At 58.4% G+C, this 26,793-nt stretch overlaps 9 non-coding genes and 4 pseudogenes across 9 annotated transcripts; all 13 read right to left on the minus strand.

Annotated features, from left to right (window-relative positions):
- Nucleotides 1-2,227: 2,227 nt before the first annotated feature.
- On the minus strand, nt 2,228-2,346 carry LOC145427556 (5S ribosomal RNA). The gene has a single exon (XR_013908098.1). It is a non-coding gene; the product is annotated as a 5S ribosomal RNA (ribosomal RNA).
- A 3,536-nt stretch (nt 2,347-5,882) lies between these two features.
- Nucleotides 5,883-6,001, minus strand: LOC145427304 (5S ribosomal RNA; annotated as a pseudogene).
- Nucleotides 6,002-7,375: 1,374 nt separating this feature from the next.
- Nucleotides 7,376-7,494, minus strand: LOC145427108 (5S ribosomal RNA). Its single transcript, XR_013907832.1, has one exon. It is a non-coding gene; the product is annotated as a 5S ribosomal RNA (ribosomal RNA).
- Nucleotides 7,495-8,199: 705 nt separating this feature from the next.
- LOC145427371 (5S ribosomal RNA) lies at nt 8,200-8,318 on the minus strand (annotated as a pseudogene).
- Nucleotides 8,319-10,400: 2,082 nt separating this feature from the next.
- Nucleotides 10,401-10,519, minus strand: LOC145426884 (5S ribosomal RNA). Its single transcript, XR_013907605.1, has one exon. It is a non-coding gene; the product is annotated as a 5S ribosomal RNA (ribosomal RNA).
- Nucleotides 10,520-13,192: 2,673 nt separating this feature from the next.
- LOC145427557 (5S ribosomal RNA) lies at nt 13,193-13,311 on the minus strand. The gene has a single exon (XR_013908099.1). It is a non-coding gene; the product is annotated as a 5S ribosomal RNA (ribosomal RNA).
- Nucleotides 13,312-14,644: 1,333 nt separating this feature from the next.
- LOC145427558 (5S ribosomal RNA) lies at nt 14,645-14,763 on the minus strand. The gene has a single exon (XR_013908100.1). It is a non-coding gene; the product is annotated as a 5S ribosomal RNA (ribosomal RNA).
- A 1,923-nt stretch (nt 14,764-16,686) lies between these two features.
- On the minus strand, nt 16,687-16,805 carry LOC145426674 (5S ribosomal RNA). Its single transcript, XR_013907385.1, has one exon. It is a non-coding gene; the product is annotated as a 5S ribosomal RNA (ribosomal RNA).
- A 1,889-nt stretch (nt 16,806-18,694) lies between these two features.
- On the minus strand, nt 18,695-18,813 carry LOC145426885 (5S ribosomal RNA). Its single transcript, XR_013907606.1, has one exon. It is a non-coding gene; the product is annotated as a 5S ribosomal RNA (ribosomal RNA).
- A 2,279-nt stretch (nt 18,814-21,092) lies between these two features.
- LOC145427559 (5S ribosomal RNA) lies at nt 21,093-21,211 on the minus strand. Its single transcript, XR_013908101.1, has one exon. It is a non-coding gene; the product is annotated as a 5S ribosomal RNA (ribosomal RNA).
- A 2,123-nt stretch (nt 21,212-23,334) lies between these two features.
- LOC145427305 (5S ribosomal RNA) lies at nt 23,335-23,453 on the minus strand (annotated as a pseudogene).
- A 1,374-nt stretch (nt 23,454-24,827) lies between these two features.
- On the minus strand, nt 24,828-24,946 carry LOC145427109 (5S ribosomal RNA). Its single transcript, XR_013907833.1, has one exon. It is a non-coding gene; the product is annotated as a 5S ribosomal RNA (ribosomal RNA).
- A 705-nt stretch (nt 24,947-25,651) lies between these two features.
- On the minus strand, nt 25,652-25,770 carry LOC145427372 (5S ribosomal RNA; annotated as a pseudogene).
- Nucleotides 25,771-26,793: the final 1,023 nt, after the last annotated feature.

Genomic DNA, 26,793 nt, shown 5'->3' on the forward strand with positions numbered 1-26,793 from the left:
AGTACCTGAAGTTACGAAGACAATCCTTTAACCATACCTGCATGTTTGCATAATACCCTAACCCAAAGGCTCAGTTTAGCATTTATCTAACAGCACAGGCCCTGGATTGTTGAAGATGGCCTCAGGAACCAGCACAGGGCCTGGTGTGTTGTACATGGCCACAGCTAGCAGCACAGGGCCTGGTTTGGTGAAGATGGCCTCGGCCAGAAGCGCAGGGCCTGGTGTGATGTGAGTGGCCTGAGCAAGAGCCACAGGCCCTGGTGTGGTGTAAGTGGCCTCAGCCAGAAGCCACAGGCACTGGTGTGGTGTAAGTGGCCTCAGCCAGTAGCCACAGGCCCTGGTGTGGTGTAAGTGGCCTCAGCCAGCAGCCACAGGCCCTGGTGTGGTGTAAGTGGCCTCAGCCAGCAGCCACAGGCCCTGGTGTGGTGTAAGTGGCCTCAGCCAGCAGCCACAGGCCCTGGTGTGGTGTAAGTGGCCTCAGCCAGAGCCACAGGCCCTGGTGTAGTGTAAGTGGCCTCAGCCAGTGCCACAGGCCCTGGTGTGGTGTAAGTGGCCTGAGCAAGAGCCACAGACCCTGGTGTGGTGTAATTGGCCTCAATAGCAACTAATGCCCTGTTGTGGTGTATGTGGCCTCAGCCAGCAGCCACAGGCCCTGGTGTGGTGTAAGTGGCCTCAGCCAGTGCCACAGGCCCTGGTGTGGTGTAAGGGGCCTCATTAGCAACTAATGCCCTGGTGTGGTGTAAGTGGCCTCAGCCAGCAGCCACAGGCACTGGTGTGGTGTAAGTGGCCTCAGCCAGCAGCCACAGGCCCTGGTGTGGTGTAAGTGGCCTCAGCCAGCAGCCACAGGCCCTGGTGTGGTGTAAGTGGCCTGAGCCAGCAGCCACAGGCCCTGGTGTGGTGTAAGTGGCCTCAGCCAGAAGCCACAGGCACTGGTGTGGTGTAAGTGCCCTCAGCCAGCAGCCACAGGCCCTGGTGTGGTGTAAGTGACCTCAGCCAGCAGCCACAGGCCCTGGTGTGGTGTAAGTGGCCTCAGCCAGCAGCCACAGGCCCTGGTGTGGTGTAAGTGGCCTCAGCCAGTGCCACAGGCCCTGGTGTGGTGTAAGTGGCCTGAGCAAGAGTCACAGACCCTGGTGTGGTGTAATTGGCCTCAATAGCAACTAATGCCCTGGTGTGGTGTAGGTGGCCTCAGCCAGCAGCCACAGGCCCTGGTGTGGTGTAAGTGGCCTCAGCCAGTGCCACAGGCCCTGGTGTGGTGTAAGTGGCCTGAGCAAGAGCCACAGGCCCTGGTGTGGTGTAAGTGGCCTCAGCCAGCAGCCACAGGCCTTGGTGTGGTGTAAGTGGCCTGAGCAAGAGCCACAGGCCCTGGTGTGGTGTAAGTGGCCTCAGCCAGAAGCCACAGGCACTGGTGTGGTGTAAGTGGCCTCAGCCAGTGCCACAGGCCCTGGTGTGGTGTAAGTGGCCTGAGCAAGAGCCACAGGCCCTGGTGTGGTGTAAGTGGCCTCAGCCAGCAGCCACAGGCCTTGGTGTGGTGTAAGTGGCCTGAGCAAGAGCCACAGGCCCTGGTGTGGTGTAAGTGGCCTCAGCCAGCAGCCACAGGCCCTGGTGTGGTGTAAGTGACCTCAGCCAGCAGCCACAGGCCCTGGTGTGGTGTAAGTGGCCTCAGCCAGCAGCCACAGGCCCTGGTGTGGTGTAAGTGGCCTCAGCCAGTGCCACAGGCCCTGGTGTGGTGTAAGTGGCCTGAGCAAGAGTCACAGACCCTGGTGTGGTGTAATTGGCCTCAATAGCAACTAATGCCCTGGTGTGGTGTAGGTGGCCTCAGCCAGCAGCCACAGGCCCTGGTGTGGTGTAAGTGGCCTCAGCCAGTGCCACAGGCCCTGGTGTGGTGTAAGTGGCCTGAGCAAGAGCCACAGACCCTGGTGTGGTGTAATTGGCCTCAATAGCAACTAATGCCCTGGTGTGGTGTAAGTGGCCTCAGCCAGCAGCCACAGGCCCTGGTGTGGTGTAAGTGGCCTCAGCCAGCAGCCACAGGCCCTGATGTGGTGTAAGTGGCCCCAGCCGGTCACTCAGGCCCTGGTGTGGTGTCGGTGGCATCAGCTAGCAGCACAAGACATTGGAAAACAGCCAAAAGCAATGTCGTTAATGTGCCCTCATTAATGGGCAGCTGCTTTTGGTCTTTTAATACACCCCTTCTCTGGATCAAAAGCGGTTCAATGACATGAAAAAGAAAGGCTTACAGCACCAGGTATTCCCAGGTAGTCTCCCATCCAAGTACTAACCAAGCCCAGCCCTGCTTAGCTTCCGAGATCAGACGAGGTCGGGCGTGCTCAGGGTGGTATGGCCGTAAGCTGCTGGCCCCAGCACAATGTCTCAATTTATGGATTCAACTGATTAGGTGGCAAGTACCTGAAGTTACGAAGACAATCCTTTAACCATACCTGCATGTTTGCATAATACCCTAACCCAAAGGCTCAGTTTAGCATTTATCTAACAGCACAGGCCATGGATTGTTGAAGATGGCCTCAGGAACCAGCACAGGGCCTGGTGTGTTGTACATGGCCACAGCTAGCAGCACAGGGCCTGGTTTGGTGAAGATGGCCTCGGCCAGAAGCGCAGGGCCTGGTGTGATGTGAGTGGCCTGAGCAAGAGCCACAGGCCCTGGTGTGGTGTAAGTGGCCTCAGCCAGAAGCCACAGGCACTGGTGTGGTGTAAGTGGCCTCAGCCAGCAGCCACAGGCCCTGGTGTGGTGTAAGTGGCCTCAGCCAGCAGCCACAGGCCCTGGTGTGGTGTAAGTGGCCTCAGCCAGCAGCCACAGGCCCTGGTGTGGTGTAAGTGGCCTCAGCCAGAGCCACAGGCCCTGGTGTGGTGTAAGTGGCCTCAGCCAGTGCCACAGGCCCTGGTGTGGTGTAAGTGGCCTGAGCAAGAGCCAAAGACCCTGGTGTGGTGTAATTGGCCTCAATAGCAACTTATGCCCTGGTGTGGTGTAAGTGGCCTCAGCCAGCAGCCACAGGCCCTGGTGTGGTGTAAGTGGCCTCAGCCAGCAGCCACAGGCCCTGGTGTGGTGTAAGTGGCCTGAGCAAGAGCCACAGGCCCTGGTGTGGTGTAAGTGGCCTCAGCCAGAAGCCACAGGCACTGGTGTGGTGTAAGGGGCCTCAATAGCAACTAATGCCCTGGTGTGGTGTAAGTGACCTCAGCCAGCAGCCACAGGCCCTGGTGTGGTGTAAGTGGCCTCAGCCAGCAGCCACAGGCCCTGGTGTGGTGTAAGTGGCCTCAGCCAGTGCCACAGACCCTGGTGTGGTGTAATTGGCCTCAATAGCAACTAATGCCCTGGTGTGGTGTAAGTGGCCTCAGCCAGCAGCCACAGGCCCTGGTGTGGTGTAAGTGGCCTCAGCCAGCAGCCACAGGCCCTGGTGTGGTGTAAGTGGCCTCAATAGCAACTAATGCCCTGGTGTGGTGTAAGTGGCCTCAGCCAGCAGCCACAGGCCCTGGTGTGGTGTAAGTGGCCTCAGCCAGCAGCCACAGGCCCTGGTGTGGTGTAAGTGGCCTCAGCCAGAGCCACAGGTCCTGGTGTGGTGTAAGTGGCCTCAGCCAGTGCCACAGGCCCTGGTGTGGTGTAAGTGGCCTGAGCAAGAGCCACAGACCCTGGTGTGGTGTAATTGGCCTCAATAGCAACTAATGCCCTGGTGTGGTGTAGGTGGCCTCAGCCAGCAGCCACAGGCCCTGGTGTGGTGTAAGTGGCCTCAATAGCAACTAATGCCCTGGTGTGGTGTAAGTGGCCTCAGCCAGCAGCCACAGGCCCTGGTGTGGTGTAAGTGACCTCAGCCAGAGCCACAGGTCCTGGTGTGGTGTAAGTGGCCTCAGCCAGTGCCACAGGCCCTGGTGTGGTGTAAGTGGCCTCAGCCAGCAGCCACAGGCCCTGGTGTGGTGTAAGTGGCCTCAGCCAGCAGCCACAGGCCCTGGTGTGGTGTAAGTGGCCTCAGCCAGCAGCCACAGGCCCTGGTGTGGTGTAAGTGGCCTCAGCCAGCAGCCACAGGCCCTGGTGTGGTGTAAGTGGCCTCAGCCAGAGCCACAGGTCCTGGTGTGGTGTAAGTGGCCTCAGCCAGTGCCACAGGCCCTGGTGTGGTGTAAGTGGCCTGAGCAAGAGCCACAGACCCTGGTGTGGTGTAATTGGCCTCAATAGCAACTAAGGCCCTGGTGTGGTGTAGGTGGCCTCAGCCAGTAGCCACAGGCACCTGGTGTGGTGTAAGGGGCCTCAATAGCAACTAATGCCCTGGTGTGGTGTAAGTGGCCTCAGCCAGCAGCCACAGGCACTGGTGTGGTGTAAGTGCCCTCAGCCAGCAGCCACAGGCCCTGGTGTGGTGTAAGTGGCCTCAGCCAGCAGCCACAGGCCCTGGTGTGGTGTAAGTGGCCTCAGCCAGCAGCACAGGCCCTGGTGTGGTGTAAGTGGCCTGAGCAAGAGCCACAGGCCCTGGTGTGGTGTAAGTGGCCTCAGCCAGAAGCCACAGGCACTGGTGTGGTGTAAGTGCCCTCAGCCAGCAGCCACAGGCCCTGGTGTGGTGTAAGTGACCTCAGCCAGCAGCCACAGGCCCTGGTGTGGTGTAAGTGGCCTCAGCCAGCAGCCACAGGCCCTGGTGTGGTGTAAGTGGCCTCAGCCAGTGCCACAGGCCCTGGTGTGGTGTAAGTGGCCTGAGCAAGAGTCACAGACCCTGGTGTGGTGTAATTGGCCTCAATAGCAACTAATGCCCTGGTGTGGTGTAGGTGGCCTCAGCCAGCAGCCACAGGCCCTGGTGCGGTGTAAGTGGCCTCAGCCAGTGCCACAGGCCCTGGTGTGGTGTAAGTGGCCTGAGCAAGAGCCACCGACCCTGGTGTGGTGTAATTGGCCTCAATAGCAACTAATGCCCTGGTCTGGTGTAGGTGGCCTCAGCCAGCAGCCACAGGCCCTGGTGTGGTGTAAGTGGCCTCAGCCAGTGCCACAGGCCCTGGTGTGGTGTAAGGGGCCTCAATAGCAACTAATGCCCTGGTGTGGTGTAAGTGGCCTCAGCCAACAGCCACAGGCACTGGTGTGGTGTAAGTGCCCTCAGCCAGCAGCCATAGGCCCTGGTGTGGTGTAAGTGGCCTCAGCCAGCAGCCACAGGCCCTGGTGTGGTGTAAGTGGCCTGAGCAAGAGCCACAGGCACTGGTGTGGTGTAAGTGCCCTCAGCCAGCAGCCACAGGCCCTGGTGTGGTGTAAGTGGCCTCAGCCAGCAGCCACAGGCCCTGGTGTGGTGTAAGTGGCCTCAGCCAGCAGCCACAGGCCATGGTGTGGTGTAAGTGGCCTCAGCCAGCAGCCACAGGCCCTGGTGTGGTGTAAGTGGCCTCAGCCAGTGCCACAGGCCCTGGTGTGGTGTAAGTGGCCTGAGCAAGAGTCACAGACCCTGGTGTGGTGTAATTGGCCTCAATAGCAACTAATGCCCTGGTGTGGTGTAGGTGGCCTCAGCCAGCAGCCACAGGCCCTGGTGTGGTGTAAGTGGCCTCAGCCAGCAGCCCCAGGCCCTGGTGTGGTGTAAGTGGCCTGAGCAAGAGCCACAGACCCTGGTGTGGTGTAATTGGCCTCAATAGCAACTAATGCCCTGGTGTGGTGTAAGTGGCCTCAGCCCGCAGCCACAGGCCCTGGTGTGGTGTAAGTGGCCTCATCCAGCAGCCACAGGCCCTGATGTGGTGTAAGTGGCCCCAGCCGGTCACTCAGGCCCTGGTGTGGTGTAGGTGGCATCAGCTAGCAGCACAAGACATTGGAAAACAGCCAAAAGCAATGTCGTTAATGTGCCCTCATTAATGGGCAGCTGCTTTTGGTCTTTTAATACACCCCTTCTCTGGATCAAAAGCGGTTCAATGACATGAAAATGAAAGGCTTATAGCACCAGGTATTCCCAGGCAGTCTCCCATCCAAGTACTAACCAAGCCCAGCCCTGCTTAGCTTCCGAGATTAGACGAGGTCGGGCGTGCTCAGGGTGGTATGGCCGTAAGCTGCTGGCCCCAGCACAATGTCTCAATTTATGGATTCAACTGATTAGGTGGCAAGTACCTGAAGTTACGAAGACAATCCTTTAACCATACCTGCATGTTTGCATAATACCCTAACCCAAAGGCTCAGTTTAGCATTTATCTAACAGCACAGGCCCTGGATTGTTGAAGATGGCCTCAGGAACCAGCACAGGGCCTGGTGTGTTGTACATGGCCACAGCAAGAAGCACAGGGCCTGGTTTGGTGAAGATGGCCTCGGCGAGAAGCGCAGGGCCTGGTGTGATGTGACTGGCCTGAGCAAGAGCCACAGGCCCTGGTGTGGTGTAAGTGGCCTCAGCCAGAAGCCACAGGCACTGGTGTGGTGTAAGTGGCCTCAGCCAGCAGCCACAGGCCCTGGTGTGGTGTAAGTGGCCTCAGCCAGCAGCCACAGGCCCTGGTGTGGTGTAAGTGGCCTCAGCCAGCAGCCACAGGCCCTGGTGTGGTGTAAGTGGCCTCAGCCAGCAGCCACAGGCCCTGGTGTGGTGTAAGTGGCCTCAGCCAGAGCCACAGGCCCTGGTATAGTGTAAGTGGCCTCAACCAGTGCCACAGGCCCTGGTGGGGTGTAAGTGGCCTGAGCAAGAGCCACAGACCCTGGTGTGGTGTAAGTGGCCTCAATAGCAACTAATGCCCTGGTGTGGTGTAAGTGGCCTCAGCCAGCAGCCACAGGCACTGGTGTGGTGTAAGTGCCCTCAGCCAGCAGCCACAGGCCCTGGTGTGGTGTAAGTGACCTCAGCCAGCAGCCACAGGCCCTGGTGTGGTGTAAGTGGCCTCAGCCAGCAGCCACAGGCCCTGGTGTGGTGTAAGTGGCCTCAGCCAGTGCCACAGGCCCTGGTGTGGTGTAAGTGGCCTGAGCAAGAGTCACAGACCCTGGTGTGGTGTAATTGGCCTCAATAGCAACTAATGCCCTGGTGTGGTGTAGGTGGCCTCAGCCAGCAGCCACAGGCCCTGGTGTGGTGTAAGTGGCCTCAGCCAGTGCCACAGGCCCTGGTGTGGTGTAAGTGGCCTGAGCAAGAGCCACAGGCCCTGGTGTGGTGTAAGTGGCCTCAGCCAGAAGCCACAGGCACTGGTGTGGTGTAAGTGCCCTCAGCCAGCAGCCACAGGCCCTGGTGTGGTGTAAGTGGCCTCAGCCAGCAGCCACAGGCCCTGATGTGGTGTAAGTGGCCCCAGCCGGTCACTCAGGCCCTGGTGTGGTGTAGGCGGCATCAGCTAGCAGCACAAGACATTGGAAAAGAGCCAAAAGCAATGTCGTTAATGTGCCCTCATTAATGGGCAGCTGCTTTTGGTCTTTTAATACACCCCTTCTCTGGATCAAAAGCGGTTCAATGACATGAAAATGAAAGGCTTACAGCACCAGGTATTCCCAGGTAGTCTCCCATCCAAATACTAACCAAGCCCAGCCCTGCTTAGCTTCCGAGATCAGACGAGGTCGGGCATGCTCAGGGTGGTATGGCCGTAAGCTGCTGGCCCCAGCACAATGTCTCAATTTATGGATTCAACTGATTAGGTGGCAAGTACCTGAAGTTACGAAGACAATCCTTTAACCATACCTGCATGTTTGCATAATACCCTAACCCAAAGGCTCAGTTTAGCATTTATCTAACAGCACAGGCCCTGGATTGTTGAAGATGGCCTCAGGAACCAGCACAGGGCCTGGTGTGTTGTACATGGCCACAGCTAGCAGCACAGGGCCTGGTTTGGTGAAGATGGCCTCGGCCAGAAGCGCAGGGCCTGGTGTGATGTGAGTGGCCTGAGCAAGAGCCACAGGCCCTGGTGTGGTGCAAGTGGCCTCAGCCAGAAGCCACAGGCACTGGTGTGGTGTAAGTGGCCTCAGCCAGCAGCCACAGGCCCTGGTGTGGTGTAGGTGGCCTCAGCCAGCAGCCACAGGCCCTGGTGTGGTGTAAGTGCCCTCAGCCAGCAGCCACAGGCCCTGGTGTGGTGTAAGTGGCCTCAGCCAGCAGCCACAGGCCCTGATGTGGTGTAAGTGGCCTCAGCCGGTCACTCAGGCCCTGGTGTGGTGTAGGTGGCATCAGCTAGCAGCACAAGACATTGGAAAACAGCCAAAAGCAATGTCGTTAATGTGCCCTCATTAATGGGCAGCTGCTTTTGGTCTTTTAATACACCCCTTCTCTGGATCAAAAGCGGTTCAATGACATGAAAATGAAAGACTTATAGCACCAGGTATTCCCAGGCAGTCTCCCATCCAAGTACTAACCAAGCCCAGCCCTGCTTAGCTTCCGAGATTAGACGAGGTCGGGCGTGCTCAGGGTGGTATGGCCGTAAGCTGCTGGCCCCAGCACAATGTCTCAATTTATGGATTCAAGAGATTAGGTGGCAAGTACCTGAAGTTACGAAGACAATCCTTTAACCATACCTGCATGTTTGCATAATACCCTAACCCAAAGGCTCAGTTTAGCATTTATCTAACAGCACAGGCCCTGGATTGTTGAAGATGGCCTCAGGAACCAGCACAGGGCCTGGTGTGTTGTACATGGCCACAGCAAGAAGCACAGGGCCTGGTTTGGTGAAGATGGCCTCGGCGAGAAGCGCAGGGCCTGGTGTGATGTGACTGGCCTGAGCAAGAGCCACAGGCCCTGGTGTGGTGTAAGTGGCCTCAGCCAGAAGCCACAGGCACTGGTGTGGTGTAAGTGGCCTCAGCCAGCAGCCACAGGCCCTGGTGTGGTGTAAGTGGCCTCAGCCAGCAGCCACAGGCCCTGGTGTGGTGTAAGTGGCCTCAGCCAGCAGCCACAGGCCCTGGTGTGGTGTAAGTGGCCTCAGCCAGCAGCCACAGGCCCTGGTGTGGTGTAAGTGGCCTCAGCCAGCAGCCACAGGCCCTGGTGTGGTGTAAGTGGCCTCAGCCAGAGCCACAGGCCCTGGTATAGTGTAAGTGGCCTCAACCAGTGCCACAGGCCCTGGTGGGGTGTAAGTGGCCTGAGCAAGAGCCACAGACCCTGGTGTGGTGTAATTGGCCTCAATAGCAACTAATGCCCTGGTGTGGTGTAGGTGGCCTCAGCCAGCAGCCACAGGCCCTGGTGTGGTGTAAGTGGCCTCAGCCAGTGCCACAGGCCCCGGTGTTGTATAAGGGGCCTCAATAGCAACTAATGCCCTGGTGTGGTGTAGGTGGCCTCAGCCAGCAGCCACAGGCCCTGGTGTGGTGTAAGTGGCCTCAGCCAGTGCCAAAGGCCCTGATGTGGTGTAAGTGGCCTCAATAGCAACTAATGCCCTGGTGTGGTGTAAGTGGCCTCAGCCAGCAGCCACAGGCACTGGTGTGGTGTAAGTGGCCTCAGCCAGCAGCCACAGGCCCTGGTGTGGTGTAGTGGCCTCAGCCAGCAGCCACAGGCCCTGGTGTGGTGTAAGTGGCCTGAGCCAGCAGCCACAGGCCCTGGTGTGGTGTATGTGGCCTCAGCCAGAAGCCACAGGCACTGGTGTGGTGTAAGTGCCCTCAGCCAGCAGCCACAGGCCCTGGTGTGGTGTAAGTGACCTCAGCCAGCAGCCACAGGCCCTGGTGTGGTGTAAGTGGCCTCAGCCAGCAGCCACAGGCCCTGGTGTGGTGTAAGTGGCCTCAGCCAGTGCCACAGGCCCTGGTGTGGTGTAAGTGGCCTGAGCAAGAGTCACAGACCCTGGTGTGGTGTAATTGGCCTCAATAGCAACTAATGCCCTGGTGTGGTGTAGGTGGCCTCAGCCAGCAGCCACAGGCCCTGGTGTGGTGTAAGTGGCCTCAGCCAGTGCCACAGGCCCTGGTGTGGTGTAAGTGGCCTGAGCAAGAGCCACAGGCCCTGGTGTGGTGTAAGTGGCCTCAGCCAGCAGCCACAGGCCCTGGTGTGGTGTAAGTGGCCTGAGCAAGAGCCACAGGCCCTGGTGTAGTGTAAGTGGCCTCAGCCAGAAGCCACAGGCACTGGTGTGGTGTAAGTGCCCTCAGCCAGCAGCCACAGGCCCTGGTGTGGTGTAAGTGACCTCAGCCAGCAGCCACAGGCCCTGGTGTGGTGTAAGTGGCCTCAGCCAGCAGCCACAGGCCCTGGTGTGGTGTAAGTGGCCTCAGCCAGTGCCACAGGCCCTGGTGTGGTGTAAGTGGCCTGAGCAAGAGTCACAGACCCTGGTGTGGTGTAATTGGCCTCAATAGCAACTAATGCCCTGGTGTGGTGTAGGTGGCCTCAGCCTGCAGCCACAGGCCCTGATGTGGTGTAAGTGGCCCCAGCCGGTCACTCAGGCCCTGGTGTGGTGTAGGTGGCATCAGCTAGCAGCACAAGACATTGGAAAAGAGCCAAAATCAATGTCGTTAATGTGCCCTCATTAATGGGCAGCTGCTTTTGGTCTTTTAATACACCCCTTCTCTGGATCAAAAGCGGTTCAATGACATGAAAATGAAAGGCTTACAGCACCAGGTATTCCCAGGTAGTCTCCCATCCAAGTACTAACCAAGCCCAGCCCTGTTTAGCTTCCGAGATCAGACGAGGTCGGGCATGCTCAGGGTGGTATGGCCGTAAGCTGCTGGCCCCAGCACAATGTCTCAATTTATGGATTCAACTGATTAGGTGGCAAGTACCTGAAGTTACGAAGACAATCCTTTAACCATACCTGCATGTTTGCATAATACCCTAACCCAAAGGCTCAGTTTAGCATTTATCTAACAGCACAGGCCCTGGATTGTTGAAGATGGCCTCAGGAACCAGCACAGGGCCTGGTGTGTTGTACATGGCCACAGCTAGCAGCACAGGGCCTGGTTTGGTGAAGATGGCCTCGGCCAGAAGCGCAGGGCCTGGTGTGATGTGAGTGGCCTGAGCAAGAGCCACAGGCCCTGGTGTGGTGTAAGTGGCCTCAGCCAGAAGCCACAGGCACTGGTGTGGTGTAAGTGGCCTCAGCCAGCAGCCACAGGACCTGGTGTGGTGTAAGTGGCCTCAGCCAGCAGCCACAGGCCCTGGTGTGGTGTAAGTGGCCTCAGCCAGCAGCCACAGGCCCTGGTGTGGTGTAAGTGGCCTCAGCCAGCAGCCACAGGCCCTGGTGTGGTGTAAGTGGCCTCAGCCAGAGCCACAGGCCCTGGTGTAGTGTAAGTGGCCTCAGCCAGTGCCACAGGCCCTGGTGTGGTGTAAGTGGCCTGAGCAAGAGCCACAGACCCTGGTGTGGTGTAATTGGCCTCAATAGCAACTAATGCCCTGTTGTGGTGTATGTGGCCTCAGCCAGCAGCCACAGGCCCTGGTGTGGTGTAAGTGGCCTCAGCCAGTGCCACAGGCCCTGGTGTGGTGTAAGGGGCCTCAATAGCAACTAATGCCCTGGTGTGGTGTAAGTGGCCTCAGCCAGCAGCCACAGGCACTGGTGTGGTGTAAGTGGCCTCAGCCAGCAGCCACAGGCCCTGGTGTGGTGTAAGTGGCCTCAGCCAGCAGCCACAGGCCCTGGTGTGGTGTAAGTGGCCTGAGCCAGCAGCCACAGGCCCTGGTGTGGTGTAAGTGGCCTCAGCCAGAAGCCACAGGCACTGGTGTGGTGTAAGTGCCCTCAGCCAGCAGCCACAGGCCCTGGTGTGGTGTAAGTGACCTCAGCCAGCAGCCACAGGCCCTGGTGTGGTGTAAGTGGCCTCAGCCAGCAGCCACAGGCCCTGGTGTGGTGTAAGTGGCCTCAGCCAGTGCCACAGGCCCTGGTGTGGTGTAAGTGGCCTGAGCAAGAGTCACAGACCCTGGTGTGGTGTAATTGGCCTCAATAGCAACTAATGCCCTGGTGTGGTGTAGGTGGCCTCAGCCAGCAGCCACAGGCCCTGGTGTGGTGTAAGTGGCCTCAGCCAGTGCCACAGGCCCTGGTGTGGTGTAAGTGGCCTGAGCAAGAGCCACAGGCCCTGGTGTGGTGTAAGTGGCCTCAGCCAGCAGCCACAGGCCTTGGTGTGGTGTAAGTGGCCTGAGCAAGAGCCACAGGCCCTGGTGTGGTGTAAGTGGCCTCAGCCAGAAGCCACAGGCACTGGTGTGGTGTAAGTGCCCTCAGCCAGCAGCCACAGGCCCTGGTGTGGTGTAAGTGACCTCAGCCAGCAGCCACAGGCCCTGGTGTGGTGTAAGTGGCCTCAGCCAGCAGCCACAGGCCCTGGTGTGGTGTAAGTGGCCTCAGCCAGTGCCACAGGCCCTGGTGTGGTGTAAGTGGCCTGAGCAAGAGCCACAGACCCTGGTGTGGTGTAATTGGCCTCAATAGCAACTAATGCCCTGGTGTGGTGTAAGTGGCCTCAGCCAGCAGCCACAGGCCCTGGTGTGGTGTAAGTGGCCTCAGCCAGCAGCCACAGGCCCTGGTGTGGTGTAAGTGGCCTCAGCCAGCAGCCACAGGCCCTGGTGTGGTGTAAGTGGCCTCAGCCAGAGCCACAGGCCCTGGTGTGGTGTAAGTGGCCTCAGCCAGTGCCACAGGCCCTGGTGTGGTGTAAGTGGCCTGAGCAAGAGCCAAAGACCCTGGTGTGGTGTAATTGGCCTCAATAGCAACTTATGCCCTGGTGTGGTGTAAGTGGCCTCAGCCAGCAGCCACAGGCCCTGGTGTGGTGTAAGTGGCCTCAATAGCAACTAATGCCCTGGTGTGGTGTAAGTGGCCTCAGCCAGCAGCCACAGGCCCTGGTGTGGTGTAAGTGGCCTCAGCCAGCAGCCACAGGCCCTGGTGTGGTGTAAGTGGCCTGAGCAAGAGCCACAGGCCCTGGTGTGGTGTAAGTGGCCTCAGCCAGAAGCCACAGGCACTGGTGTGGTGTAAGGGGCCTCAATAGCAACTAATGCCCTGGTGTGGTGTAAGTGACCTCAGCCAGCAGCCACAGGCCCTGGTGTGGTGTAAGTGGCCTCAGCCAGCAGCCACAGGCCCTGGTGTGGTGTAAGTGGCCTCAGCCAGTGCCACAGACCCTGGTGTGGTGTAATTGGCCTCAATAGCAACTAATGCCCTGGTGTGGTGTAAGTGGCCTCAGCCAGCAGCCACAGGCCCTGGTGTGGTGTAAGTGGCCTCAGCCAGCAGCCACAGGCCCTGATGTGGTGTAAGTGGCCCCAGCCGGTCACTCAGGCCCTGGTGTGGTGTAGGTGGCATCAGCTAGCAGCACAAGACATTGGAAAACAGCCAAAAGCAATGTCGTTAATGTGCCCTCATTAATGGGCAGCTGCTTTTGGTCTTTTAATACACCCCTTCTCTGGATCAAAAGCGGTTCAATGACATGAAAATGAAAGGCTTACAGCACCAGGTATTCCCAGGTAGTCTCCCATCCAAGTACTAACCAAGCCCAGCCCTGCTTAGCTTCCGAGATCAGACGAGGTCGGGCGTGCTCAGGGTGGTATGGCCGTAAGCTGCTGGCCCCAGCACAATGTCTCAATTTATGGATTCAACTGATTAGGTGGCAAGTACCTGAAGTTACGAAGACAATCCTTTAACCATACCTGCATGTTTGCATAATACCCTAACCCAAAGGCTCAGTTTAGCATTTATCTAACAGCACAGGCCCTGGATTGTTGAAGATGGCCTCAGGAACCAGCACAGGGCCTGGTGTGTTGTACATGGCCACAGCTAGCAGCACAGGGCCTGGTGTGATGTGAGTGGCCTCGGCCAGAAGCCACAGGCACTGGTGTGGTGTAAGTGGCCTCAGCCAGCAGCCACAGGCCCTGGTGTGGTGTAAGTGGCCTCAGCCAGCAGCCACAGGCCCTGGTGTGGTGTAAGTGGCCTCAGCCAGCAGCCACAGGCCCTGGTGTGGTGTAAGTGGCCTCAGCCAGAGCCACAGGTCCTGGTGTGGTGTAAGTGGCCTCAGCCAGTGCCACAGGCCCTGGTGTGGTGTAAGTGGCCTCAGCCAGAAGCCACAGGCCCTGGTGTGGTGTAAGTGGCCTCAGCCAGCAGCCACAGGCCCTGGTGTGGTGTAATTGGCCTCAGCCAGAGCCACAGGTCCTGGTGTGGTGTAAGTGGCCTCAGCCAGTGCCACAGGCCCTGGTGTGGTGTAAGTGGCCTGAGCAAGAGCCACAGACCCTGGTGTGGTGTAATTGGCCTCAATAGCAACTAATGCCCTGGTGTGGTGTAGGTGGCCTCAGCCAGCAGCCACAGGCCCTGGTGTGGTGTAAGTGGCCTCAATAGCAACTAATGCCCTGGTGTGGTGTAAGTGGCCTCAGCCAGCAGCCACAGGCCCTGGTGTGGTGTAAGTGGCCTCAGCCAGAGCCACAGGTCCTGGTGTGGTGTAAGGGGCCTCAATAGCAACTAATGCCCTGGTGTGGTGTAAGTGACCTCAGCCAGCAGCCACAGGCCCTGGTGTGGTGTAAGTGGCCTCAGCCAGCAGCCACAGGCCCTGGTGTGGTGTAAGTGGCCTCAGCCAGCAGCCACAGACCCTGGTGTGGTGTAATTGGCCTCAATAGCAACTAATGCCCTGGTGTGGTGTAAGTGGCCTCAGCCAGCTGCCACAGGCCCTGGTGTGGTGTAAGTGGCCTCAGCCAGCAGCCACAGGCCCTGATGTGGTGTAAGTGGCCCCAGCCGGTCACTCAGGCCCTGGTGTGGTGTAGGTGGCATCAGCTAGCAGCACAAGACATTGGAAAACAGCCAAAAGCAATGTCGTTAATGTGCCCTCATTAATGGGCAGCTGCTTTTGGTCTTTTAATACACCCCTTCTCTGGATCAAAAGCGGTTCAATGACATGAAAATGAAAGGCTTACAGCACCAGGTATTCCCAGGTAGTCTCCCATCCAAGTACTAACCAAGCCCAGCCCTGCTTAGCTTCCGAGATCAGACGAGGTCGGGCGTGCTCAGGGTGGTATGGCCGTAAGCTGCTGGCCCCAGCACAATGTCTCAATTTATGGATTCAACTGATTAGGTGGCAAGTACCTGAAGTTACGAAGACAATCCTTTAACCATACCTGCATGTTTGCATAATACCCTAACCCAAAGGCTCAGTTTAGCATTTATCTAACAGCACAGGCCCTGGATTGTTGAAGATGGCCTCAGGAACCAGCACAGGGCCTGGTGTGTTGTACATGGCCACAGCTAGCAGCACAGGGCCTGGTGTGATGTGAGTGGCCTGAGCCAGAAGCCACAGGCACTGGTGTGGTGTAAGTGGCCTCAGCCAGCAGCCACAGGCCCTGGTGTGGTGTAAGTGGCCTCAGCCAGCAGCCACAGGCCCTGGTGTGGTGTAAGTGGCCTCAGCCAGCAGCCACAGGCCCTGGTGTGGTGTAAGTGGCCTCAGCCAGAGCCACAGGTCCTGGTGTGGTGTAAGTGGCCTCAGCCAGTGCCACAGGCCCTGGTGTGGTGTAAGTGGCCTCAGCCAGAAGCCACAGGCCCTGGTGTGGTGTAAGTGGCCTCAGCCAGCAGCCACAGGCCCTGGTGTGGTGTAATTGGCCTCAGCCAGAGCCACAGGTCCTGGTGTGGTGTAAGTGGCCTCAGCCAGTGCCACAGGCCCTGGTGTGGTGTAAGTGGCCTGAGCAAGAGCCACAGACCCTGGTGTGGTGTAATTGGCCTCAATAGCAACTAATGCCCTGGTGTGGTGTAGGTGGCCTCAGCCAGCAGCCACAGGCCCTGGTGTGGTGTAAGTGGCCTCAATAGCAACTAATGCCCTGGTGTGGTGTAAGTGGCCTCAGCCAGCAGCCACAGGCCCTGGTGTGGTGTAAGTGGCCTCAGCCAGAGCCACAGGTCCGGGTGTGGTGTAAGTGGCCTCAGCCAGAGCCACAGGTCCTGGTGTGGTGTAAGTGGCCTCAGCCAGTGCCACAGGCCCTGGTGTGGTGTAAGTGGCCTCAGCCAGCAGCCACAGGCCCTGGTGTGGTGTAAGTGGCCTCAGCCAGCAGCCACAGGCCCTGGTGTGGTGTAAGTGGCCTCAGCCAGCAGCCACAGGCCCTGGTGTGGTGTAAGTGGCCTCAGCCAGAGCCACAGGTCCTGGTGTGGTGTAAGTGGCCTCAGCCAGTGCCACAGGCCCTGGTGTGGTGTAAGTGGCCTGAGCAAGAGCCACAGACCCTGTTGTGGTGTAATTGGCCTCAATAGCAACTAAGGCCCTGGTGTGGTGTAGGTGGCCTCAGCCAGCAGCCACAGGCCCTGGTGTGGTGTAAGTGGCCTCAGCCAGTGCCACAGGCCCTGGTGTGGTGTAAGTGGCCTGAGCAAGAGCCACAGGCCCTGGTGTGGTGTAGGTGGCCTCAGCCAGCAGCCACAGGCCCTGGTGTGGTGTAAGTGGCCTGAGCAAGAGCCACAGGCCCTGGTGTGGTGTAAGTGGCCTCAGCCAGAAGCCACAGGCACTGGTGTGGTGTAAGTGCCCTCAGCCAGCAGCCACAGGCCCTGGTGTGGTGTAAGTGACCTCAGCCAGCAGCCACAGGCCCTGGTGTGGTGTAAGTGGCCTCAGCCAGCAGCCACAGGCCCTGGTGTGGTGTAAGTGGCCTCAGCCAGTGCCACAGGCCCTGGTGTGGTGTAAGTGGCCTGAGCAAGAGTCACAGACCCTGGTGTGGTGTAATTGGCCTCAATAGCAACTAATGCCCTGGTGTGGTGTAGGTGGCCTCAGCCAGCAGCCACAGGCCCTGATGTGGTGTAAGTGGCCCCAGCCAGTCACTCAGGCCCTGGTGTGGTGTAGGTGGCATCAGCTAGCAGCACAAGACATTGGAAAAGAGCCAAAATCAATGTCGTTAATGTGCCCTCATTAATGGGCAGCTGCTTTTGGTCTTTTAATACACCCCTTCTCTGGATCAAAAGCGGTTCAATGACATGAAAATGAAAGGCTTACAGCACCAGGTATTCCCAGGTAGTCTCCCATCCAAGTACTAACCAAGCCCAGCCCTGCTTAGCTTCCGAGATCAGACGAGGTCGGGCATGCTCAGGGTGGTATGGCCGTAAGCTGCTGGCCCCAGCACAATGTCTCAATTTATGGATTCAACTGATTAGGTGGCAAGTACCTGAAGTTACGAAGACAATCCTTTAACCATACCTGCATGTTTGCATAATACCCTAACCCAAAGGCTCAGTTTAGCATTTATCTAACAGCACAGGCCCTGGATTGTTGAAGATGGCCTCAGGAACCAGCACAGGGCCTGGTGTGTTGTACATGGCCACAGCTAGCAACACAGGGCCTGGTTTGGTGAAGATGGCCTCGGCCAGAAGCGCAGGGCCTGGTGTGATGTGAGTGGCCTGAGCAAGAGCCACAGGCCCTGGTGTGGTGTAAGTGGCCTCAGCCAGAAGCCACAGGCACTGGTGTGGTGTAAGTGGCCTCAGCCAGCAGCCACAGGCCCTGGTGTGGTGTAAGTGGCCTCAGCCAGCAGCCACAGGCCCTGGTGTGGTGTAAGTGGCCTCAGCCAGCAGCCACAGGCCCTGGTGTGGTGTAAGTGGCCTCAGCCAGCAGCCACAGGCCCTGGTGTGGTGTAAGTGGCCTCAGCCAGAGCCACAGGCCCTGGTGTAGTGTAAGTGGCCTCAGCCAGTGCCACAGGCCCTGGTGTGGTGTAAGTGGCCTGAGCAAGAGCCACAGACCCTGGTGTGGTGTAAGTGGCCTCAATAGCAACTAATGCCCTGGTGTGGTGTAGGTGGCCTCAGCCAGCAGCCACAGGCCCTGGTGTGGTGTAAGTGGCCTCAGCCAGCAGCCACAGGCACTGGTGTGGTGTAAGTGGCCTCAGCCAGCAGCCACAGGCACTGGTGTGGTGTAAGTGGCCTCAGCCAGCAGCCACAGGCACTGGTGTGGTGTAAGTGGCCTCAGCCAGCAGCCACAGGCCCTGGTGTGGTGTAAGTGGCCTGAGCCAGCAGCCACAGGCCCTGGTGTGGTGTAAGTGGCCTCAGCCAGAAGCCACAGGCACTGGTGTGGTGTAAGTGCCCTCAGCCAGCAGCCACAGGCCCTGGTGTGGTGTAAGTGACCTCAGCCAGCAGCCACAGGCCCTGGTGTGGTGTAAGTGGCCTCAGCCAGCAGCCACAGGCCCTGGTGTGGTGTAAGTGGCCTCAGCCAGTGCCACAGGCCCTGGTGTGGTGTAAGTGGCCTGAGCAAGAGTCACAGACCCTGGTGTGGTGTAATTGGCCTCAATAGCAACTAATGCCCTGGTGTGGTGTAGGTGGCCTCAGCCAGCAGCCACAGGCCCTGGTGTGGTGTAAGTGGCCTCAGCCAGTGCCACAGGCCCTGGTGTGGTGTAAGTGGCCTGAGCAAGAGCCACAGGCCCTGGTGTGGTGTAAGTGGCCTCAGCCAGCAGCCACAGGCCCTGGTGTGGTGTAAGTGGCCTGAGCAAGAGCCACAGGCCCTGGTGTGGTGTAAGTCGCCTCAGCCAGAAGCCACAGGCACTGGTGTGGTGTAAGTGCCCTCAGCCAGCAGCCACAGGCCCTGGTGTGGTGTAAGTGACCTCAGCCAGCAGCCACAGGCCCTGGTGTGGTGTAAGTGGCCTCAGCCAGCAGCCACAGGCCCTGGTGTGGTGTAAGTGGCCTCAGCCAGTGCCACAGGCCCTGGTGTGGTGTAAGTGGCCTGAGCAAGAGTCACAGACCCTGGTGTGGTGTAATTGGCCTCAATAGCAACTAATGCCCTGGTGTGGTGTAGGTGGCCTCAGCCTGCAGCCACAGGCCCTGATGTGGTGTAAGTGGCCCCAGCCGGTCACTCAGGCCCTGGTGTGGTGTAGGTGGCATCAGCTAGCAGCACAAGACATTGGAAAAGAGCCAAAATCAATGTCGTTAATGTGCCCTCATTAATGGGCAGCTGCTTTTGGTCTTTTAATACACCCCTTCTCTGGATCAAAAGCGGTTCAATGACATGAAAATGAAAGGCTTACAGCACCAGGTATTCCCAGGTAGTCTCCCATCCAAGTACTAACCAAGCCCAGCCCTGTTTAGCTTCCGAGATCAGACGAGGTCGGGCATGCTCAGGGTGGTATGGCCGTAAGCTGCTGGCCCCAGCACAATGTCTCAATTTATGGATTCAACTGATTAGGTGGCAAGTACCTGAAGTTACGAAGACAATCCTTTAACCATACCTGCATGTTTGCATAATACCCTAACCCAAAGGCTCAGTTTAGCATTTATCTAACAGCACAGGCCCTGGATTGTTGAAGATGGCCTCAGGAACCAGCACAGGGCCTGGTGTGTTGTACATGGCCACAGCTAGCAGCACAGGGCCTGGTTTGGTGAAGATGGCCTCGGCCAGAAGCGCAGGGCCTGGTGTGATGTGAGTGGCCTGAGCAAGAGCCACAGGCCCTGGTGTGGTGTAAGTGGCCTCAGCCAGAAGCCACAGGCACTGGTGTGGTGTAAGTGGCCTCAGCCAGTAGCCACAGGCCCTGGTGTGGTGTAAGTGGCCTCAGCCAGCAGCCACAGGCCCTGGTGTGGTGTAAGTGGCCTCAGCCAGCAGCCACAGGCCCTGGTGTGGTGTAAGTGGCCTCAGCCAGCAGCCACAGGCCCTGGTGTGGTGTAAGTGGCCTCAGCCAGAGCCACAGGCCCTGGTGTAGTGTAAGTGGCCTCAGCCAGTGCCACAGGCCCTGGTGTGGTGTAAGTGGCCTGAGCAAGAGCCACAGACCCTGGTGTGGTGTAATTGGCCTCAATAGCAACTAATGCCCTGTTGTGGTGTATGTGGCCTCAGCCAGCAGCCACAGGCCCTGGTGTGGTGTAAGTGGCCTCAGCCAGTGCCACAGGCCCTGGTGTGGTGTAAGGGGCCTCATTAGCAACTAATGCCCTGGTGTGGTGTAAGTGGCCTCAGCCAGCAGCCACAGGCACTGGTGTGGTGTAAGTGGCCTCAGCCAGCAGCCACAGGCCCTGGTGTGGTGTAAGTGGCCTCAGCCAGCAGCCACAGGCCCTGGTGTGGTGTAAGTGGCCTGAGCCAGCAGCCACAGGCCCTGGTGTGGTGTAAGTGGCCTCAGCCAGAAGCCACAGGCACTGGTGTGGTGTAAGTGCCCTCAGCCAGCAGCCACAGGCCCTGGTGTGGTGTAAGTGACCTCAGCCAGCAGCCACAGGCCCTGGTGTGGTGTAAGTGGCCTCAGCCAGCAGCCACAGGCCCTGGTGTGGTGTAAGTGGCCTCAGCCAGTGCCACAGGCCCTGGTGTGGTGTAAGTGGCCTGAGCAAGAGTCACAGACCCTGGTGTGGTGTAATTGGCCTCAATAGCAACTAATGCCCTGGTGTGGTGTAGGTGGCCTCAGCCAGCAGCCACAGGCCCTGGTGTGGTGTAAGTGGCCTCAGCCAGTGCCACAGGCCCTGGTGTGGTGTAAGTGGCCTGAGCAAGAGCCACAGGCCCTGGTGTGGTGTAAGTGGCCTCAGCCAGCAGCCACAGGCCTTGGTGTGGTGTAAGTGGCCTGAGCAAGAGCCACAGGCCCTGGTGTGGTGTAAGTGGCCTCAGCCAGAAGCCACAGGCACTGGTGTGGTGTAAGTGGCCTCAGCCAGTGCCACAGGCCCTGGTGTGGTGTAAGTGGCCTGAGCAAGAGCCACAGGCCCTGGTGTGGTGTAAGTGGCCTCAGCCAGCAGCCACAGGCCTTGGTGTGGTGTAAGTGGCCTGAGCAAGAGCCACAGGCCCTGGTGTGGTGTAAGTGGCCTCAGCCAGCAGCCACAGGCCCTGGTGTGGTGTAAGTGACCTCAGCCAGCAGCCACAGGCCCTGGTGTGGTGTAAGTGGCCTCAGCCAGCAGCCACAGGCCCTGGTGTGGTGTAAGTGGCCTCAGCCAGTGCCACAGGCCCTGGTGTGGTGTAAGTGGCCTGAGCAAGAGTCACAGACCCTGGTGTGGTGTAATTGGCCTCAATAGCAACTAATGCCCTGGTGTGGTGTAGGTGGCCTCAGCCAGCAGCCACAGGCCCTGGTGTGGTGTAAGTGGCCTCAGCCAGTGCCACAGGCCCTGGTGTGGTGTAAGTGGCCTGAGCAAGAGCCACAGACCCTGGTGTGGTGTAATTGGCCTCAATAGCAACTAATGCCCTGGTGTGGTGTAAGTGGCCTCAGCCAGCAGCCACAGGCCCTGGTGTGGTGTAAGTGGCCTCAGCCAGCAGCCACAGGCCCTGATGTGGTGTAAGTGGCCCCAGCCGGTCACTCAGGCCCTGGTGTGGTGTCGGTGGCATCAGCTAGCAGCACAAGACATTGGAAAACAGCCAAAAGCAATGTCGTTAATGTGCCCTCATTAATGGGCAGCTGCTTTTGGTCTTTTAATACACCCCTTCTCTGGATCAAAAGCGGTTCAATGACATGAAAATGAAAGGCTTACAGCACCAGGTATTCCCAGGTAGTCTCCCATCCAAGTACTAACCAAGCCCAGCCCTGCTTAGCTTCCGAGATCAGACGAGGTCGGGCGTGCTCAGGGTGGTATGGCCGTAAGCTGCTGGCCCCAGCACAATGTCTCAATTTATGGATTCAACTGATTAGGTGGCAAGTACCTGAAGTTACGAAGACAATCCTTTAACCATACCTGCATGTTTGCATAATACCCTAACCCAAAGGCTCAGTTTAGCATTTATCTAACAGCACAGGCCATGGATTGTTGAAGATGGCCTCAGGAACCAGCACAGGGCCTGGTGTGTTGTACATGGCCACAGCTAGCAGCACAGGGCCTGGTTTGGTGAAGATGGCCTCGGCCAGAAGCGCAGGGCCTGGTGTGATGTGAGTGGCCTGAGCAAGAGCCACAGGCCCTGGTGTGGTGTAAGTGGCCTCAGCCAGAAGCCACAGGCACTGGTGTGGTGTAAGTGGCCTCAGCCAGCAGCCACAGGCCCTGGTGTGGTGTAAGTGGCCTCAGCCAGCAGCCACAGGCCCTGGTGTGGTGTAGGTGGCCTCAGCCAGTAGCCACAGGCACCTGGTGTGGTGTAAGGGGCCTCAATAGCAACTAATGCCCTGGTGTGGTGTAAGTGGCCTCAGCCAGCAGCCACAGGCACTGGTGTGGTGTAAGTGCCCTCAGCCAGCAGCCACAGGCCCTGGTGTGGTGTAAGTGGCCTCAGCCAGCAGCCACAGGCCCTGGTGTGGTGTAAGTGGCCTCAGCCAGCAGCACAGGCCCTGGTGTGGTGTAAGTGGCCTGAGCAAGAGCCACAGGCCCTGGTGTGGTGTAAGTGGCCTCAGCCAGAAGCCACAGGCACTGGTGTGGTGTAAGTGCCCTCAGCCAGCAGCCACAGGCCCTGGTGTGGTGTAAGTGACCTCAGCCAGCAGCCACAGGCCCTGGTGTGGTGTAAGTGGCCTCAGCCAGCAGCCACAGGCCCTGGTGTGGTGTAAGTGGCCTCAGCCAGTGCCACAGGCCCTGGTGTGGTGTAAGTGGCCTGAGCAAGAGTCACAGACCCTGGTGTGGTGTAATTGGCCTCAATAGCAACTAATGCCCTGGTGTGGTGTAGGTGGCCTCAACCAGCAGCCACAGGCCCTGGTGCGGTGTAAGTGGCCTCAGCCAGTGCCACAGGCCCTGGTGTGGTGTAAGTGGCCTGAGCAAGAGCCACCGACCCTGGTGTGGTGTAATTGGCCTCAATAGCAACTAATGCCCTGGTCTGGTGTAGGTGGCCTCAGCCAGCAGCCACAGGCCCTGGTGTGGTGTAAGTGGCCTCAGCCAGTGCCACAGGCCCTGGTGTGGTGTAAGGGGCCTCAATAGCAACTAATGCCCTGGTGTGGTGTAAGTGGCCTCAGCCAACAGCCACAGGCACTGGTGTGGTGTAAGTGCCCTCAGCCAGCAGCCATAGGCCCTGGTGTGGTGTAAGTGGCCTCAGCCAGCAGCCACAGGCCCTGGTGTGGTGTAAGTGGCCTGAGCAAGAGCCACAGGCACTGGTGTGGTGTAAGTGCCCTCAGCCAGCAGCCACAGGCCCTGGTTTGGTGTAAGTGGCCTCAGCCAGCAGCCACAGGCCCTGGTGTGGTGTAAGTGGCCTCAGCCAGCAGCCACAGGCCATGGTGTGGTGTAAGTGGCCTCAGCCAGCAGCCACAGGCCCTGGTGTGGTGTAAGTGGCCTCAGCCAGTGCCACAGGCCCTGGTGTGGTGTAAGTGGCCTGAGCAAGAGTCACAGACCCTGGTGTGGTGTAATTGGCCTCAATAGCAACTAATGCCCTGGTGTGGTGTAGGTGGCCTCAGCCAGCAGCCACAGGCCCTGGTGTGGTGTAAGTGGCCTCAGCCAGCAGCCCCAGGCCCTGGTGTGGTGTAAGTGGCCTGAGCAAGAGCCACAGACCCTGGTGTGGTGTAATTGGCCTCAATAGCAACTAATGCCCTGGTGTGGTGTAAGTGGCCTCAGCCCGCAGCCACAGGCCCTGGTGTGGTGTAAGTGGCCTCATCCAGCAGCCACAGGCCCTGATGTGGTGTAAGTGGCCCCAGCCGGTCACTCAGGCCCTGGTGTGGTGTAGGTGGCATCAGCTAGCAGCACAAGACATTGGAAAACAGCCAAAAGCAATGTCGTTAATGTGCCCTCATTAATGGGCAGCTGCTTTTGGTCTTTTAATACACCCCTTCTCTGGATCAAAAGCGGTTCAATGACATGAAAATGAAAGGCTTATAGCACCAGGTATTCCCAGGCAGTCTCCCATCCAAGTACTAACCAAGCCCAGCCCTGCTTAGCTTCCGAGATTAGACGAGGTCGGGCGTGCTCAGGGTGGTATGGCCGTAAGCTGCTGGCCCCAGCACAATGTCTCAATTTATGGATTCAACTGATTAGGTGGCAAGTACCTGAAGTTACGAAGACAATCCTTTAACCATACCTGCATGTTTGCATAATACCCTAACCCAAAGGCTCAGTTTAGCATTTATCTAACAGCACAGGCCCTGGATTGTTGAAGATGGCCTCAGGAACCAGCACAGGGCCTGGTGTGTTGTACATGGCCACAGCAAGAAGCACAGGGCCTGGTTTGGTGAAGATGGCCTCGGCGAGAAGCGCAGGGCCTGGTGTGATGTGACTGGCCTGAGCAAGAGCCACAGGCCCTGGTGTGGTGTAAGTGGCCTCAGCCAGAAGCCACAGGCACTGGTGTGGTGTAAGTGGCCTCAGCCAGCAGCCACAGGCCCTGGTGTGGTGTAAGTGGCCTCAGCCAGCAGCCACAGGCCCTGGTGTGGTGTAAGTGGCCTCAGCCAGCAGCCACAGGCCCTGGTGTGGTGTAAGTGGCCTCAGCCAGCAGCCACAGGCCCTGGTGTGGTGTAAGTGGCCTCAGCCAGAGCCACAGGCCCTGGTATAGTGTAAGTGGCCTCAACCAGTGCCACAGGCCCTGGTGGGGTGTAAGTGGCCTGAGCAAGAGCCACAGACCCTGGTGTGGTGTAAGTGGCCTCAATAGCAACTAATGCCCTGGTGTGGTGTAAGTGGCCTCAGCCAGCAGCCACAGGCACTGGTGTGGTGTAAGTGCCCTCAGCCAGCAGCCACAGGCCCTGGTGTGGTGTAAGTGACCTCAGCCAGCAGCCACAGGCCCTGGTGTGGTGTAAGTGGCCTCAGCCAGCAGCCACAGGCCCTGGTGTGGTGTAAGTGGCCTCAGCCAGTGCCACAGGCCCTGGTGTGGTGTAAGTGGCCTGAGCAAGAGTCACAGACCCTGGTGTGGTGTAATTGGCCTCAATAGCAACTAATGCCCTGGTGTGGTGTAGGTGGCCTCAGCCAGCAGCCACAGGCCCTGGTGTGGTGTAAGTGGCCTCAGCCAGTGCCACAGGCCCTGGTGTGGTGTAAGTGGCCTGAGCAAGAGCCACAGGCCCTGGTGTGGTGTAAGTGGCCTCAGCCAGAAGCCACAGGCACTGGTGTGGTGTAAGTGCCCTCAGCCAGCAGCCACAGGCCCTGGTGTGGTGTAAGTGGCCTCAGCCAGCAGCCACAGGCCCTGATGTGGTGTAAGTGGCCCCAGCCGGTCACTCAGGCCCTGGTGTGGTGTAGGCGGCATCAGCTAGCAGCACAAGACATTGGAAAAGAGCCAAAAGCAATGTCGTTAATGTGCCCTCATTAATGGGCAGCTGCTTTTGGTCTTTTAATACACCCCTTCTCTGGATCAAAAGCGGTTCAATGACATGAAAATGAAAGGCTTACAGCACCAGGTATTCCCAGGTAGTCTCCCATCCAAATACTAACCAAGCCCAGCCCTGCTTAGCTTCCGAGATCAGACGAGGTCGGGCATGCTCAGGGTGGTATGGCCGTAAGCTGCTGGCCCCAGCACAATGTCTCAATTTATGGATTCAACTGATTAGGTGGCAAGTACCTGAAGTTACGAAGACAATCCTTTAACCATACCTGCATGTTTGCATAATACCCTAACCCAAAGGCTCAGTTTAGCATTTATCTAACAGCACAGGCCCTGGATTGTTGAAGATGGCCTCAGGAACCAGCACAGGGCCTGGTGTGTTGTACATGGCCACAGCTAGCAGCACAGGGCCTGGTTTGGTGAAGATGGCCTCGGCCAGAAGCGCAGGGCCTGGTGTGATGTGAGTGGCCTGAGCAAGAGCCACAGGCCCTGGTGTGGTGCAAGTGGCCTCAGCCAGAAGCCACAGGCACTGGTGTGGTGTAAGTGGCCTCAGCCAGCAGCCACAGGCCCTGGTGTGGTGTAGGTGGCCTCAGCCAGCAGCCACAGGCCCTGGTGTGGTGTAAGTGCCCTCAGCCAGCAGCCACAGGCCCTGGTGTGGTGTAAGTGGCCTCAGCCAGCAGCCACAGGCCCTGATGTGGTGTAAGTGGCCTCAGCCGGTCACTCAGGCCCTGGTGTGGTGTAGGTGGCATCAGCTAGCAGCACAAGACATTGGAAAACAGCCAAAAGCAATGTCGTTAATGTGCCCTCATTAATGGGCAGCTGCTTTTGGTCTTTTAATACACCCCTTCTCTGGATCAAAAGCGGTTCAATGACATGAAAATGAAAGACTTATAGCACCAGGTATTCCCAGGCAGTCTCCCATCCAAGTACTAACCAAGCCCAGCCCTGCTTAGCTTCCGAGATTAGACGAGGTCGGGCGTGCTCAGGGTGGTATGGCCGTAAGCTGCTGGCCCCAGCACAATGTCTCAATTTATGGATTCAAGAGATTAGGTGGCAAGTACCTGAAGTTACGAAGACAATCCTTTAACCATACCTGCATGTTTGCATAATACCCTAACCCAAAGGCTCAGTTTAGCATTTATCTAACAGCACAGGCCCTGGATTGTTGAAGATGGCCTCAGGAACCAGCACAGGGCCTGGTGTGTTGTACATGGCCACAGCAAGAAGCACAGGGCCTGGTTTGGTGAAGATGGCCTCGGCGAGAAGCGCAGGGCCTGGTGTGATGTGACTGGCCTGAGCAAGAGCCACAGGCCCTGGTGTGGTGTAAGTGGCCTCAGCCAGAAGCCACAGGCACTGGTGTGGTGTAAGTGGCCTCAGCCAGCAGCCACAGGCCCTGGTGTGGTGTAAGTGGCCTCAGCCAGCAGCCACAGGCCCTGGTGTGGTGTAAGTGGCCTCAGCCAGCAGCCACAGGCCCTGGTGTGGTGTAAGTGGCCTCAGCCAGCAGCCACAGGCCCTGGTGTGGTGTAAGTGGCCTCAGCCAGCAGCCACAGGCCCTGGTGTGGTGTAAGTGGCCTCAGCCAGAGCCACAGGCCCTGGTATAGTGTAAGTGGCCTCAACCAGTGCCACAGGCCCTGGTGGGGTGTAAGTGGCCTGAGCAAGAGCCACAGACCCTGGTGTGGTGTAATTGGCCTCAATAGCAACTAATGCCCTGGTGTGGTGTAGGTGGCCTCAGCCAGCAGCCACAGGCCCTGGTGTGGTGTAAGTGGCCTCAGCCAGTGCCACAGGCCCCGGTGTTGTATAAGGGGCCTCAATAGCAACTAATGCCCTGGTGTGGTGTAGGTGGCCTCAGCCAGCAGCCACAGGCCCTGGTGTGGTGTAAGTGGCCTCAGCCAGTGCCAAAGGCCCTGATGTGGTGTAAGTGGCCTCAATAGCAACTAATGCCCTGGTGTGGTGTAAGTGGCCTCAGCCAGCAGCCACAGGCACTGGTGTGGTGTAAGTGGCCTCAGCCAGCAGCCACAGGCCCTGGT

Source organism: Astatotilapia calliptera, chromosome 3, assembly GCF_964374335.1.
Source record: "Astatotilapia calliptera chromosome 3, fAstCal68.1, whole genome shotgun sequence".
Taxonomy (NCBI): Eukaryota; Metazoa; Chordata; class Actinopteri; order Cichliformes; family Cichlidae; genus Astatotilapia; species Astatotilapia calliptera.